The sequence below is a fragment of the Heterocephalus glaber genome, unplaced genomic scaffold, assembly GCF_053883595.1.
Source record: "Heterocephalus glaber isolate CG9 unplaced genomic scaffold, H.glaber_assembly_v1.0 deba00001227, whole genome shotgun sequence".
NCBI lineage: Eukaryota > Metazoa > Chordata > Mammalia > Rodentia > Bathyergidae > Heterocephalus > Heterocephalus glaber.
Window position 1 is genome coordinate 92,889 of NW_028258220.1, and position 18,133 is coordinate 111,021.

The following is an 18,133-nucleotide window of genomic DNA, read 5'->3' on the forward strand; positions in this document are numbered from 1 at the left end:
TCTATACATTTCTAACAGTCACATTTTAAAGTAGAGCCAAAGGCTACTCATTGTAGAGGATTTAGTATTTTACAGTTGCAGCAAAATAAGAGCCCATTATCACCAACATATATAATTACTTTATGTGACTATAATGGAAAATTATGACAAGAGAAATATTGATTAGAATAGTAACATCCAAAAATCAGACACTAAAATATATATAGCAAATTATCTGAAACTATAAATTTGGCTTTTAAATATTAGTAATTTTAAAAAAAGAAACTTTCATGATAAATATCCCATTAAATTATAAAGACTGAGTGCTAAATGCTTCAGTGTATTTTTGGAGTCAGTCATTTTCTAAATAAATCAAACTGGATGATAATGAGGACAATAACAGACCTAAATAGATATGGTAAAGTTTTAGTGGTTAGCCAAATAGGTCTTTATTTAAACATTACTGTTATCTTTCATTAGAAAGTGATTTGGAGAAATTATTCATCCTGGAAACATGGAGTTATGTGTTGTAATAGAGGGAGGATGACCAATGATTTCTACTATATGGTTTTGTTATAAATAATCAAATTATTTCATTTATAGAGAAACATATAGTCTTCAGGTTTTTTCAATAGTTTCTATTTCAATATAAAACACAAATAAATATGACTTTAAACAAAAAGATCCAAAGACTATAAATTAAAACTGTGTGATTGTTTTTCAAGTTTATAATCTTATTTAAAAATTTAATAATCTTAATTTTCTACAATATTTCAGTTTCTAGGTAACATGTAATTGAGTGGATATAATTTTAATCTGGGCCATTAATTCATTTAAAATTTATTTTAATAACATATTGTATAATGGCAATAGAAATTCCCTTTTGCTGTCATGATGTGAGGTAGTATGGACATGTCCAAGTACCTAAAATAAGTGACTCCACGAAAGTCTCCTCAGTTTTTGTGAACATCTTAAGAGTCAGTAAGACTGCTGAAGAAATAGGGAGGCTGAAATTTTGGAGATGGAAAAAAACATCATGGGAAGGGGGTGTGGGGGAGAAGGGAGAGGGCAAAGCTATGAAAACTGATGACAGATAGATAAATTGATTGAGTTCCCCAAATGAATGTAAATATGATGCATACAAACACTGTTTTTCAAAAGAAACCTATGAATAGTATTTTTAATGGTCATATAGGTTTGAAAAGAAAATGTTACTTTCTTCCAAAGTCCATTTAAATATTTAACTTCATTAGATATCAAAAGTTCCTTTTTCTCTCGTTTTACATTTCTAAACATAAAATTAAATTATGCTTGTATAATAAAAGTTAAAGACATTACAGAAACACATAAAATAAAAAGTGAGAATCCTATGAATGCCAATTCTTTCTTAGATAAACATACCATGTATTTAATATTTATCCTTCAGTTTTATGTGTAATACAATACATACTCATATATTTTGAACAAAAAGTACGTTTGTGTGCTTCTATATGTATGTGACTATGTATTGTATTACAGATCCTTAAATATTCGGGACTATTTAATGTAAGGCTAAGACTCTAAATTGAAATTCACATGCCGCCTTGTGATTTTGGAAAGTCACTCAGATCTTCTGTATGACAGTTTATATATCATTATGATGGACTGGTCCTGATAAATATCCTAGAATATTTGTATAGTGTCTAACACAGTGTGAATGCTTAGTAATATCAGTTATTGTTATTCCATGTGAGAATGTATAGTTTTTATTATTTTTGTTTTGTTTTATTTTGTTTTGGTACTGGGGATCGAACTCAGGTCCTTGCGCTTGTGCAGCAGGTGGCGAAAAAACTGAACTAAATCCCTGGCCCAATTTTTATTATTTTTAAGCTGTGTAGCCCTGAATAGATGTACCATATTTATGTATCCAATTTCCTATTGATGGGCTTTAACCTTATCTTCACTTTTTTGTTATTATAAACACAGCAATCATCATGTAGGAGAGGCAACCCTGGTTTTCTTACATCTACATATTTCCATTTCAAGTGTTTGTCATCTTGTCCGTTTGGATGGATTATGTCCTTCTTCCTTCTGTTCTGTTAAATTTTATTCATTATTGAGATCATAACTTAAATACTCTTTCTTTTACCATCCAACAATGCTCTTTTATTATTTTACATCCTACTATTTCCATGTTCTTTTTATTAGTACACGTTTTGAGGGGTGTTTTTTTTGAGGATTCTTGGCCCGTATCTGCCCCTGCTAATTTTTGTTGGTAGCAGACTATGATTGCTGTGCTTCACACTTGAATCCTCATAATCTATCACTGTACTTGACATATACTGAGCCTATTGTACATAGGCTAATATAAATATTATAAGTAAACATAAATGACAAGAGTGAATAAATAAGTCTTCCCCAAGAGTTTACTCACTAATTTGAAAGTCAAATCTAAGCTCAAGAGTCAATTCTTGGGTAAAGCCTTTGTGACTTCCTCTTCTTCCTCAGACTCTTGGATGCTTCCATTTTTAATTTGATTTGATTTCATTTCATTTCATTTCATTTAAGCTGTGTGAGACAGGATCTTGCTATGCAGTTCAAGCTGGGCTTGAGCTCACTGTGTAGCCCACACTGACCTTGACCTCATGTTGATCCTAGTGCCTCAGGCTCCCAAAGTGCTGGGATTCCAAGGAAGTGACACCACAATGGGCTTGGATAGCTCTTTTTCGGGGCTTATTTGGTGTTCTCCATTCTGATATTATATTTTGTACTTGATTTTCACCAGTTGTTTATCCTTTTTCTCTTTTTCCATGAGAGAAGAGCTCTCTCACATTTTATCCCCAGTGATTGGAGGAGGGGTTGCTATTATAAATTTATGAATTAAATAAAATGAATTTAAGCGATTCTGCCATAAACTTGTTGTAAAACCTTGGAAAGTAACTTCCCTGTATTTCAGTTTGATCACTTATAAAATGAAAGTAGGTCGGGGGAACCTTTTGGAGGAAGATAGTCTATATTTGATTGCATGCCTGGTGGTTACCTAATGGTAAAAGATGGACCAAATCATGAAATGACAGTTACATTTTTATTTGTGTAAATTGTGACTCTATGACGTTAAAGAATAAACAAAGGCATAGTGCTAAATCATGAAACAGCTGTCTAATCGACATAGTAGGTTTGGGCTGAGAGCGGCTCTTTATTTTCACAACTGATTTTACATCTGAGCACTCCAAACCCCACCGCTCACTTCCATCACCCGCAGCCACGTCTCCGGTTAGGACGGATTGGATTGTCTCAGTTTTACTCAGCTCTCAGACTTGAAGCTCTTTATTTCCAAACTTGAATCTATTTGGGGACTAAAAGTTATAATCCTGCTTTCACAAAAAGTAGGTGATCATCAAATGTTATTGCTCAATGCAGTAACCTAAGGTTGATGGGAATCCTTCATTTTTTGAACTGAGGGACTTTAGTAAGGATTGTTTGTGTTTAGTCACTGTAGTCCAAGAACAATTTGTAATAAATTTATTTTAAAATTTAGCTGCATCTTCACAGTGTCTTTATACATTATAAGAAGATCATTAAGATTCCTTGCCTGTTGATTAAAGAACAATATCATATTAGAACAAGAATATCTCATGAAAATATATTTTTATTCTTAACACGATTCAACATCTATTTTCAAGTCATATGCATCATTCAACATAATAAATTATTTCATATCTAATATGCTGTTTGATAAGTGCCATTATTTAAAACTCAGGAGACAGCTGTCTGGCTTTGCGGGTGGGTTATTTTTAATTGTATTACACCAGGAAATTGTTTTTCCTTCCCATGTGTTTGTGCTCTTATCACTCATCCCATCTCACATTTCCAAATCCATCCTGACTCTGATAGGCTGAGATGATTAATCATCATAGAAGCTGACATGTAGAGCACTGAGCAATAAAGGAAAAAGGAAACAAAGGGAGACTGAGTGTTGCACAGCCACCTTTGATAAACACAAGAAGATGCCTCACATTTTCAATTACAAAAGAATAATTTTGTTGTAATCTTATCAAAGGACATGTTCCACCTTGTTTATCTCTTCATGGAAAAGCATCCCCCACAGTCTAAAATATCTGGATGAAAACAAATTGCATTCATTATATATTTTTAAAATATTATATATTTTTAAATATTAATAAAATTGGTTAATCATATTTCCATTCATAGAAAAACAGTAATTTATTTTGTTAATAATATAAAATATTCACTTCATATTAAAGATAGATTATTTTTCAATTTTACTAAGGGTAATATGAAAATTGAATTTATCTCATAAATTGTCATGAAATATTTTCCTAAGTTATTGATGTTAAGCAAAAAAACAATACAGGCTTTCTCTTAACTGTCCACAGATTCAATTCTCAGTATCAAAGATAAATGTTACTCTAGTCTATTCAATAACAGGTAAGATCACTTCTGAGTAGCTTTATGTTACTGTTCTGGAAAAATGTGAATACTGTGCTGCTCTCTCTGTGAGTATCCTATTTGCTTCTTATTCTGCTTTTCAGATGGAGTACAAGCTAAAACCATAATGCTCTTCAACCTGACAGCATACCAGAATCAGGTGGGAAGTTATGAAGAATGTATATTTCTGGGTTCTCTCAGACTCACAGTCAGTATTTTAATGCAGTAACACTTTTGTAATAAGCCCAGGATGTGATAATGATGTATCTTAACTTCAAACTAAAACTTATAAACCCTTTAATATTTTGAGATACTAAAAAATATAAAGGTCTGTTCTTGATCATCAAATTTTAAAGATGTCAACACTCAAATGTAGAGGAGAGATAAAATGATGATATTTAGGCAACCAAAATTTAAATTGTTTGTGTCGAGACAAGGATACTTTATAGTAGCTATTTGCAAATGAGTATACTTAATTCACATGGCTGTTTTGCACTCAGTGATGATAATCTGTTATGCAGTGGGCGCCAGTAAAAAGCCATTACCTAATCCGTCTTTGTTCCTAATGATTCACATAAATTTGTTGTCATTTTTTTCTTTCTATTTTTGTGTATGATAAGGACACTTGGACTGAACCTTATTGATCATGACAATTTTCAGTATGGTTAGTTAACTTATTCAACAAATACTTATTGAGTATTTACTAATTGTCAGGAGCTCTGTAAAGTACTTGGATAAGTTATGAAGTTATGAAGAGCAAAGGATCAGTTCCTGCCCTCCTATGAAAGTAAACTCAACAGTACATAGTGCTAGTAATCCAAAAGGCTTTTGCCAGATAGTACACATTCTAGAATTTTCATTGAGTTGTGTATTTTTTCAAGGTTTAAAATAATACTCTATCATTCAAACCACAAATCATAGATATACACTGTCCTATTCTATACAAGAAAACTGAGTTTCATACAATCTCATATTACAAAAAGATATTAATTATTGTCTAAGAGAAATCACAGGATAAAATCATATAATGTGAATGTGAGCATTCAGAGAAAAATTAAACTATAGAGAGGGAAAGCACAAATATAGGATTCAGTGTAGTATTTCTCCTTGGGACACAAAGGCTGTAAGTGGGAAGTTTATGAAATCCTAAGGATTGAGTCATTTACTGGCAAGGAATAAATTCTCCTAATGCTGCAACTTACATTGAAACACTTGTATAACTCATTTCCTATGACACTGCACACTCTTAATTTTGGGTCCTAATAAAAGCATAGTGTTTACTGAACATGCTTCATTCTTTAAATTCTTTGGCAATGGAGATTATTATCTTCATTTTAGAGATGTGGAAACTGAAATTCAATTATACAATAATTTGCCCAAGTCAGGTAGCTAGGAGCCATCACAGCTGAAATTCAAACTGAGATCTGAGTTCATAGTCTGAGTTCATTCTCTTACATTAACCTCTTTCTGATCAAATGAATCAAAAAGGTAAGATGTTGATGAACATCCTTAGATACTGAGGGTTTGTATTTCATGCTCACGTGGCATCATAGTGCTACATATAGCTGGTGATCAATACTTAACAAGTTGTATGTCTGTGAAATTGTTTGGTAAGTTTAACAGAACTATTTGTCATCTGTCATTTAAATAGCTTATTAAATTATTAAAACTAAATTCCAAGCATTCCAAATAAATGATGATGTATCAAATAATCATGTGTTTAAGCAAAATCAGGTCAATAATACTATTATCTGTTTATTATTATTGTTTTATGTGTGCTGATAACATTGTCTCACATAAATTTAAACATTGCTTAGAAAAGTTTAAGGGAAAAAAGCTTTCAAATATTTCACACATTTAGCTTTTGATTTCAAAATTTCAAAATCCCATTTCTAGTGGGCCAGGACTATTATCTTGTGAAACAAATTATAGATCATCTCTTAGATATAAAATCTTTTGTATTGCTAAGCCAGTGTTAATTTTAGCCTCAGCAAATAAGACTAAATATCAAAACATTAATCAATATTTGATATTTGTCAGTAAATACCAAAATATTTACTAACTGTAATACAATAGTTATCTTTCTGAATCAATTCATAGACAAAATTACTCAGATGAGGAAGTATTATCACAGAGTTATATAAGAGGGTTGAACTGTAGTGAAGATCACCTTCTGTGCCTTCAGCCTTTGAAATGTTGAAGAACAAACAAATGTTTGATAGTCTTTATGATACAATCTCTCTTTTGAAAAGGAATTCCAGCAAACATATAAGAATCATGTTTACAAAGTTAATTTTTTAATCCAAGTATTTAGGAATGTATTTCACCCATAATTAACCAAGTGCCAGTGTCTTTCTTAGATTTGTTAACATCATTTTGTTGAGTTTTTTTCAAAATTATTTTAATGCTAGCCAACATGGGAGAATTTATGAACTGAACTTTTGCATTTCAAAGTCAATATGAAAGGCTGAGAATGCATCTCATTAGGTAGAATGGATGCCTAAGAAGCATGAGAACCTGAGTTGAATCACCAGGATCACACAAAATAAAAAGAAAGCCAATATGAAATCTGTGTAAAATTATATGATTAGCTTCTATTTTCTGTTTTGCAAAATTGTATTTTAGGATAAGACTTTGATTCTGGTCTTGCTGCAAGACTTAACTACCCCTAGATTTTACTAGTGGGATTTAACTTAATAAACTCTGGTTGCTAGAAAGCATAAATAAATTATCTTTGCTGTATTCAGTATTAAAAGACAGATTTTGATAACTTGTTATGCTATGTATAAAATACATCTTGGAATGTGGATTAAACTTCCTCAAGAAATGGTTTTAAGAATAAAGGTTTTAAATAATATAGCTTTAATTCTTTTGTCTCATCTGTTCTTTGCTTTAGTATCTAGAATACCTCATGCAGGGAGAGAAGTAAATTTCATTCAAATCATTTGTAGATTATAGTTGAATACCATAATAGTGGAGATGGGAGGAGGGAGAAAGCTAAAATTTTATGGTCAGGCAAAACTTCCAGAAGAGGTGACATATATGTAGGCAGAGGGTGGGAGAGCAAACCATTGGTTTGAAATAAATTCTGACAATCAGTGGTTTAATAATTTTACATTTAATGTTTGATACATACAAAGTTGCTGGTTTTTCTTTCTTTAAAGGGGTAATGTATTTTCATTTTTTTGTGTTTTACAAAGACTACAGAAGTCCATGTGTCCTTATAGGAATGTCTATCTTTTCCATCTCCTATAAATAGTTTCAGTGCTTTTGATCTTTTGTAGATTTTTAATATTACAACTAGATTGTTTGCTAGTTACAGTTTACCTAGAGCATCCATTCCTCACAGACTCACCACATTCTTCTATTCTGGAAAATTCGTAGCCATTTTCACTTTGAATAGTTTCTTACATGCATTTTCTTCTATAAGAAATTGTATTTTATGTTTACAACTTATTTTTAGATCTCAAATTCTTTTGGAGACAATAAGCTTTCCCAATTCATTTTTCCAATAGTGGGAGAAGCTTTCATTTTTTTTCCTAGAATGAAGATCATTTCAAGTCCTCAGAAGTTATGACTTCCACTTATAACTTTCCCATATTTACATCTGTGTCCATTTTTTCTTATTCTGTGTGGTCCCCAGAACCCGAGATTTTAGATCCAAACTCTGGGCCTTTATCTAACCCAGTCTGAAGCTGCTTCTGTAGTTTCAGTCTTCTCTCTACTATTCTGGCTCTTTTTCCCCTTTGTATTTAATATCAGTATCTTTTCATGTTTTCTTTAGAATTCAGAAATGTAAATCTTTTTTATTATATTTTATCCAGGATCTCTGTATGCCTGTGTGTGAGTTTCTGTGTGTGTGTGTGTGTGTGTGTGTGTGTATGTGTGTGTGTGTGAGATGGCCCATTTATACCAGCTCAGTCCGTCATGATGATGGAAAGCATCTCAAATATTTATAAAGATTGGGAATATTTTTAGATAAAAATTAGACTGTAGATCTACAGAAGGTAGGAGAATATTTTATATTGCAGTTATTTCTTTATTACCCACACATAGAAACTTGATGTTTTTCTACTTTTAAGAACTTATAATCAGAGGTACTTAATAGTTTTTCATTGAATAACTTATGAATGAAGATATCTAAAATATTTTATACAACTGGATGAAGTAATTGTGTTCAGAGGTTTACCATTTTTATTTATGTTGGAACAATTACTTTCATTCTTTATTCAAACAAATAAGTATGTTAAATTATTGCTATTTGTCAAAAGTATCCCTAAATTCACGTTTTCAATCTATTGCAATTTTTATTTGTGTGAATATGTTTGTTGACGAATAATTCCATTAACATGATGCATACATTCTAAAAGTCAAAGGTTTAGTAACAGTCATTATGGAAATGAAGAATAAAAATATCCTTACTTTATCAGAGAACATTAATGAAGACTTCTTATAGGCTATTACATTTGTAGTGAGAATAGATAAATAGAATTCTGATGTCAGGGTGACAAGTAACAAGGGAAAAATATTTCAGCTAAAGAAACAACAGCTAATGCAAATGCAAAAGAGGATTAAATGAGGAAAAAATAAGTAAACACTAGTGGAAACTTGCTTTATTATTATTTTTATTTATTTATTTATTTATTGCTGTGGAATATATCCTAAGAAGGCATCCTGGGAGGTTAATGTAGAAATATTGGCAGAGCAAGATCATGAAACTTGTGTTATGTCATACTAAAATGCTTGTCTTTTATTGTGTAGGAGACACAGAGTCCTTAAGGGATTTTAATAGGGAAATGATATTATCAAATTAGGGATTTAGATGGCATGTTCTTGGAGCAATAAGGAAATGGTTTGCAAGTGAAAAGGACCACTTAAGTGCCTGTCAAGAAACTGTTACGCCCTCACCTAAGGCAGTATAAGAAGACTAGTCTGAAGGTGAGAGATTACAGAAATAAGTAGGAGGTCAAATCTACATGGTTTTGTAAATCCTGGAGTATGTGAATGGATTGAAAATAGTGCTTCCATCAACACAAAGTAGAAGCTGATTATTCATTCTGAATAGGATGTAAAGATTAGAATTTTTTATTCTCTAATGAGAAGGATTTAAACTATTCCTCCAAGATCTAAGAAACAAATTAGGTCTACAGGCAATATTCATTGTTTGTAAATGACCTGAAAATGGTTCTGAAATTTTAATTTAAAAGTCTGCATTGCTAAATTTGTAAGCACCCAACAGAGTTCCCTTCTACTATATGTAGTTTTAAAATCCTAATCCAAATGTGGATTGTAAACATACTTGCTTTCACCAAATTCAGGCAACCTCATTAACAGTCACATCATCTGCAGAAAATGTTTAATTGCTTCTTCTTATTATTCTAATCAAAACTAGCAGGTATAATTTTTTTCAAGGAATAAAAAACTCCCAAAGAGTCAAAAGCAAGACATAGAATTTTAAAGTGAAACTTTTGTAGTAACATTTTGAGCAATTTCTAGCAGTTGAAAAATGCTGATTGGTTGCCTAGAGGGTTATGCTAAGGAAAACAAGACAGAAATCCAAGCTATAGAATTCATGAAAACCTTTGTCATGGCAAACAATAGTGAAACACAACATTACCTGGAAGGGGAAATTTGAGTCTGCAATCTGTTAGACTTTATGCACTGATAAGTGAAAAGGTTCTGTGCTGCATTTTGAAAAGAATACAGTAAACACGATTCTAGACAGACCTGCCTCAGCACACTTAAGTGCTCTGAAAGCACGAAGAAAGACAATTCGGAACACATTGCAAACTACTTTTATTTTCTAGCATTAAAGCTAGAACATCAAGGAATATTTATTAACAATAAATAAGTCCTCTGTCCTGTGTTTCATCTAATCTGTATACACTTTAATGTGAAGGGAAAAAGTATTTAGACTTTAAATAAGAAGGATATAATATATGTGAGTGTTTGAAAATTGCATCATGATGCTTTTTAGTTTTTTAATGTTACCATTCCAAAATTGATCAAGGCAATTGTAGTAGAATAAGTAAATAGTCCCAAATAAGTCATAGTTGAAATTCATTTCTAAAATGGAAAAATAGTAACTATTATGTGATTACCAGCTTTTATGACTATACATCTTTGGAACATAGGAGATCCCAAGACAGAAGAGATAAGCAATAACATTGTCTTTTATTATACTGGGCCCAGCATTTCATGACCTAACATAGAAATTAGCAGTTTCCAGAAACAAAGCATTCTACCAGTATCTTCAAAGTAGGATATTCTATGCAACTATACATGATGACACTTACTTAAAAATGAAATGAAATAAATAGACTGTTTTATGGACATGTACTAAAATATTCTTCACTATAATATGAAAGAAATATGATTTCTTATAAAATTATGGAGGATTTGGTATTGGAAAACAAAATTAATTCTATAATTTGATACAAATGTACTCTTCCTAACAATCCTAATATATGAGATTACCTATACAATTTACTATTACGTGTATACAATGTAAATAACATGAAGAGAAGTGTGTGAACTATGTGTTGCATTGACAAAACATAGAATTAAAATTTTTCCTCTTATCATTTTTAATTATGTAAGTTTTAACTTACTTTTCTACTAGCTCTAATAGCACATTTCCTAATTATTAAAGGACTTAAATTTTGTTTTTTGGCATCTTCAAAGTAAGACTTAGAAATATATGATAAAATCTTTATAAAAGAGATTGTAAAGGTCTACACAATTATTAAAAGTTATTATTGGGGTTTCTTTTAATTCAAAAACTTTCTAATTACTTTATAATTTAGTCTAATTACAAGTGACTAAAATTTTAACATCAAGGCAATACATCTATGATTTCCCTAAAAACAAAACCAGAATTTAAAATTTTCATCATTTTATCAAAGTTTAGAGCAGAAATTTCCCTTATAGTATTCTAAGAAAAACTGTGGGGGATATTTGACGTTAAAAAAGACTTGGGAATAAATCTGAATTCTACTACCAATGGCTTTATGGCCTTGAGAAAATTAATCAATATTTTATAAATGAAAATTTTCACTAATCTCATTTTTCTAAAGTATAAAATGAAAAATGTTAATTTTGAAATGAGTAATTAGAAACAAGAATAATATTGGAAAATTCTTTTCTTCCCTAGAGATAATACATATAAAGTAATTATCAAAGTACTCAATATTCAGTAGATTTTTAATAAAAAATGTAGGATGAGTAGAAGTAATAATTAGTAGTGATATTACCATAACTGTAGAGAAATGCAAAATAGTTATATTTAAAATTCTAAGTCAATAGAGTTACTTTAATGGGAAAGATTGGTTTTTTGGGGGGGAGATTGTTTTAATAAAAAGCAACATTTAAACACTTTTCTAAATTCCAATTTGACAACATACCCATCCTTCATGGTAGTTTATCACTTGTGAAAAATATTATGTCAAATTTTATTCATAATCAAGAAATACTGTGTTATGGCTTACATCTAGATGTCCTCCAAAAACCTGATACACTCATAGGTTTGGGGGCTTTTGGGAGTGATGGACTCATAGGTCTATGATACTAGATTAGTCTCCTGATTGGTTTAGCATAGTTCTGGGTGTGGACAATGGATTTAGTAAAAGCAGGAAGACCCACCCTGGGTGTGAGTAGAACCAACCAATAGGATGTTAACCTGGACAGAATAATAAGGAAAAGAAAGAAGGTACTGCTTGCTGCTTGCCATGCCACCTTGCCTTGGAGCCAGCTAAGGACTGAAAACTCTGTAAATTGTGAACTAAAAGAAATCTTTCCTCTTTTAACTTGTGGGTATTGGGTATTTTGTCCCAGCAACAGAAAAATAACTGAGACATACTGCTTCAGATGTCATCCAAAGTCATAGACATATAAAAGTAAAAAAGGTCTTTCCTACAAAAAATCAAAAACAAAAACAAGGCACTGCAGATAGTATTAAGGAAATGAACATGCATATAAAAAAGTACTGAAATATTGAAAATGCCAATGAGAGTGGGGAAAGATCAAGGATTGAGAGGAAATCTATGTCAAATACTGGAGGGATTATTCAGTTCTTTAGGCAGAAATTAGCAGATGGAACTAGAATTTAAAGAAGAGTAAAAGTAAAATAGATAAAGTGTCTTTCATGACAAAGCCAAAGTCTATTAATTATCTGGTTTTTTGAAGAAATTTGCTTAATGTGATATTGTAATATTTGATAAGAATGAAGATGTTATGCAGAAGAGGTCTAGAAGAATCATAAAGCCAGACCTGCTTTATAGTGCTAGGAATTTGAGATGATTTTTCTTTGATGGTGATGGAACAGGAAGGAAGAGCATAGCCAAATTTCCACTTGAGAAAAAAGAAATGGAAGTTTATTTTGAAGTATGAAAGACAAATCTAAGGATATGAGTTGCAGAATAAATAAAACAATTAATTTTATATATGAAAATGTTAGGGGCCTAATTTTATTTAGACAAGAGCTAAGGTCATAAGTTGCAGACTTATGACTTGAACATTAGAGGTCTATTTTTAAGTAAGGGACATGGTAGTCACCATAAAGATCTACAAATTAACTTAAGAGAGTTTTTTCAATGTCAATATTGTAAGATCTTGATTATCTGTTAGATATAATGTCTTCATAATTGAAGAGAAAATACTATACATGTTTGAAATAGACTTTATTGTATTCAACTTAATCAAAATGTTAGTACTTGATATAATTTGGTTAATTCACCACTACTTAGTTAATTTTCTTTTGGTTTGTAAGTTTCTAATTAGAAAATGAATTTTTTGGAAATATTTTAATGTAAATTAAAGTAAGTCAAATAAAGAAATTCAAAACCCATAATTACTTCATCTTGATAAATGACCACTGTTTTTGACTTGAAATTTTTCAAGGTGTATTTGGTTCACAGATGTGTACAGATTTGTGTTTCTGGAGCATACATTGTTTAAACAATCTGGATTTGTTGCATTAAAATTCATTTTCATGTTTTGAAAATTTTCACAAAAACATACTGAACATTCCTGTGTAAAATCACTGGAAACATCTTGAATAAATTCTTGATGATAAATTGTACATCAATGGGCAAATCCATTTTCAAGACTCAGTAGAAATGAAGCTGCCCTAAGGAAAGGCTGTGTCAAGTTCATCGCTCATTTTTGTCATTCATGCTGAGCATCATCAAGTTTTTCTTCTGATTTAATAGAAAGCAACCATTTTATCATTATTATTTTATTTATATCCCTTTAATTAATAATATTGGTGAAAATGCTTTCTCTTAAAATTTGGAGAAAGGTCTTCCTCATTCAACTTTCATAATTCATACGTATCTAGGAATCTGTTCATTTATTCTGTGTTTTCTATATTAATGGTGTATAGGTTCTCAAAGTAGGTATTGATGATCCTCTGGATTTCTGCTGGGTCTGTTGTAATTTCACCCTTTTCATTCCTAATTGCATGGATTTGGGCCTTGTCTTTCCTTTTTCTGATAAGTTTGGCTAAGGGTTTGTCAATTTTGTCTATTCTTTTGAAGAACCAACTCTTGGCTTCATTGATTTTTTTGTATCATTCTCTTAGTCTCCATTGCATTGATTTCTGCCCTGATCTTTAAAATTTCCTCTCTTGTATGGGCTTTAGGTTTGTCCTGCTTTTCTTTTTCTAGAAGCTTGAGGCTCAGTGTCAGGTTGCTTAATTGGACTCGTTCTGTTTTCCTAATATGAGTATTCACTGCTATGAATTTACCTGTAAGACTGTTTTCATTGTGTCCCATAGATTCTGATATGTTGTATGGTCATTGTCATTTAATTGTAGGAGCTGTCTGATTTCTTCTTTAATTTCCTCTGTGACTCATTGGTTATTCAGAACTGTATTGTTCAGTTTCCATATTTTTTTGAAATTCTTGCAGTTTCTTTTGCTATTGATCTCCAATTTCATTGCACTGTGGTCTGATAATATACAGGGGATAACTTTCCTTTTCACTTACTTAAACATGTTCTATGAGCAAGTATGTGATCTATTTTGGAGAACAACCCTTGTGCAGCTGAAAAGAATGTGTATTAAAACAGAAAGGCTGAACCGGCTGGAAGAGAGGTTAGGTAGAACTCTTGAAGACATTGGGTTAGGAAAAGATTTTATGAACAAAACCCCAGTTGCCCATGAACTAGCACAAACAGTCAACAAGTGGGATCTCTTCTTATTGAAAAACTTCTGCACAGCAAGAGAAAGCATCAACAGTGTGAGAGACAACACAAATGTGGGAAAAAATTTTCACCAGCTGTTCCTCAGACAAAAATCTACTATCTAGAATATATAAAGAACTTAAAAAACTCAGACCTCCCAAGTTTAAAGACCCAATCCAAAAATGGACATCTGAAATGAAGACATTTCTCAAAGAAGTAGAAATAGCAAATAACCATATGAAAAAATGTTCGACATCACTGTTCATTCAAGAGATGTAAATGATAACAATGCTGAAATTCCACCTCACCCCAGAAAGAATGACTGCTATCAAGAAATCAACCAATAACAAATGCTGGAGGGGCTGTGTGGAAAGACAAACCCTGCTCCACTGCTGGTGGGAGTGTTCACTGGTGCAACCACTTTAGATATCTGTATGGTGATACCTCAAAGAACTAGGACTGGAAGTCCCATTTGACCCAGCTATTCCCTTGCTGGGTATCTTTCCCAAAGAATTAAAAGAATCATACCACAGTGATATATGTGTGCCCATATTCATAGCAGCACAATTTGTAATAGCTAAAATTTGGAAGCAGCCCAAATGACCATCAACTGGAGACTGTATAAAGAAAATGTGTTTTTTTATAATATGGAGTACTACTCAGCAATAAAAAAATGAGAATTTAGAGACATTTAAAGCTAAATGGAAGCACATTGAGGTGATCATCTTAAGTGAAATAAATAGGACACACCTGTGCAAACACTGAACAGTTTCTCTGGTGTGATAAACTGAAAGTGTAAATGAAGATCAAAATGTACAATAGATAATGTGAAATAGGAAGCAAAGGGGCAAAGGGGAAGGAGAAGTGAGAGGGGTAGGGGAAAGAAGGGAATGTAATTAATATGAGAAAATGAAAAAATGGAAACAAAGCATTTGTAAATAGGGAGGGGTGGAGTGGTTGAAGAGCGGGCAGGGGAATGGGGAAAAAATAAGAACCATGAGAGATTATGCAAAGGTGCAAATTTCCAGTGATGAATGAGATTATATTGTATACCTAAAATGTGCCAATAAAATTAATTAAAAATTTTTTGGAGAAATGAGAATTTACTATTTTTTCAAAACTTGTACATAAGCAATATAATTTCTTCCACCTGCACAAAACAACAAAATAAAACATTGCCAATACACATACAGAATTATGAAGCACACATTTTTCCTCCTTCCATGTATTAAAATTCAAATATATATATTTATTTTTAATTTAAAAAATTGTATTTACTTAGAAGCATTCAGAATGTCAATAAAACAGCTGCAACTTTTTTTTGCAATTACAGAGTGGTATTCACTTAACAGAACAACATTTTGTATAAGCTCCATCCGAGACAACTGAAGATGAAAAACTACCGTCCCCATATATAACTAATTTGTGCTGTGCACCAACAAGAACCTGCTTTAAATTTCCATGCCAATTTACAACCCCCATACTGTACCAGGCAAGGTTAGTAGCTATTGAAATATCACCAGGACAGGGCTATCTAAAGACACATTCGGTAGTGTGTTAACTCTACAAAAAAAAGAGATACTGTTAAAAACAAATCTTACACAGCCTTACATTTCAATTTTTTTTTCTTTAAAAGGAGTGAGTTGTGTACAGGGGGGTTAAATGCTTTATAGGCAAGAAAAAAAAACTGCACTAGAACCAAATTATTCATCATCATTATCATGTTCTTCTTCATCTTCATCCTCTTCAGCGCCGGGGCAAGTGAGAGCCGGATGGGCGCTGAGCGACTCTGTGCCTCGCTGAGGAAAACAAGTAAACATGGGCAAAGGAGATCCTAAGAAGCCGAGAGGCAAAATGTCATCATATGCATTCTTTGTGCAAACTTGCAGAGAGGAGCACTAGAAGAAGCACCCAGATGCTTCCGTTAACTTCTCAGAGTTTTCTAAGAAGTGCTCAGAGAGGTGGAAGACCATTTCTGCTAAAGAGAAAGGAAAATTTGAAGACATGGCAAAGGGAGACAAGGCCCATTATGAAAGAGAAATGAAAACCTATATTCCTCCTAAAGGAGAAGCAAAAAAGAAGTTCAAGGATCCCAATGCACCCAAGAGGCCTCCTTCAGCCTTCTTCTTGTTCTGTTCTGAGTATCGCCCCAAAATCAAAGGAGAATATCCTGGCCTTGCCATTGGTGATGTTGCAAAGAAACTGGGAGAAATGTGGAATAATACTGCAGCAGATGACAAGCAGCCTTATGAGAAGAAGGCTGCCAAGCTGAAGGAAAAGTATGAAAAGGACCTCGCTGCCTACCGGGCTAAAGGAAAACCTGATGCAGCAAAAAGGGAGTTGTCAAGGCTGAAAAAAGCATGAAAAAGAAGGAAGAGGAAGAAGATGTGGAAGATGAAGAGGATGAGGAGGAGGAAAAAGACGCAGAGGATGAAGATGAACAAAAATATCTTTATATATATTTAGGGTTACATCCTTTTAAAATCATAGAATTAAAAACAGGAGGAATATTGTCTAAGTACAGTCACCACTTATAAGAACAAGAGACAGACTTTTGGAACTAGACAGAAACCAAGAGGGCAGTGTTCCATATACTTCGTCTATTCTTAATAAACAGGATTGTGAGGAAACTTCTAATACAGACATTATGAAGAAACAGAAGTAGCTATTTACCATAGATCTAATATTTAAGTTGCTATGACCCAGCTTAAAAAGCACTATGAGAGGAATATGCTTACTCGATTAATGACCCATCATGCTGTGTGTCCAGACACACTTAGACTACACACTAACCTCAAGAAATTAAAATATAAAATTTCCATTTTACAAATTGGCTTGAGACATCATGCTTGTCTGTATTTTGTCAATAAGATTATGGCAAGGTAATAATAACATTTAGATTCCAAAGACAGAGGAAGTAGAGAGTAAAAATTAAGTGCCAAGGAAAGTTGTTGACAAACTTAGTGTCATTACATCAACTATCTGAAGATTCACAAAGTCCTGAAGATGTTATAATTTAAAAATGTCAAATGTGACATTTATTAATGGCAAATGAGGATGTATCAAAGAATTACAGTACAGTTAGAGCCATTTTCATGTCAATAAGCTTTCCGAAACTATGCACTTAATTAATCTGTATGTATCAGTGGAGCAAAAGAGCAGCATTCCATTCCTTCGTGGTTCCTGCCATCAAATGTAGAAATGATAGAATTAACTAATTTTTCACAATTTCTGACTCTGAAGAAGTTTACATTTAAATATACTGTCTTTCATTTAAAAGCTGTTCAGGAAATATTTTTGAACGGAATTAAGTTTAAAGGCTTATTATTTTTTTCTAAAAGTCTAAGCTTGCATTTTCTGCTGTGCAAGAGGGAAAATTTAGGGTTCATTTAGTAGCATATTTCCAACATTTAGATTAACTCCTAGGGTATCCAATCAGTATTAAAGAGATTATATTATTGTTCTACCCTAGCAAATTTTCATATAAAATATAATTTTTTAAAAAACTGAATCAAACTATAATTGCTACCATCTATATGTTAGA

General features: G+C 32.2%; 1 pseudogene; it reads left to right on the forward strand.

Annotated features, from left to right (window-relative positions):
- The first annotated feature begins 16,322 nt into the window (after positions 1-16,322).
- Positions 16,323-17,141, forward strand: LOC101697911 (high mobility group protein B1 pseudogene; annotated as a pseudogene).
- The last annotated feature ends 992 nt before the right edge of the window (positions 17,142-18,133 follow it).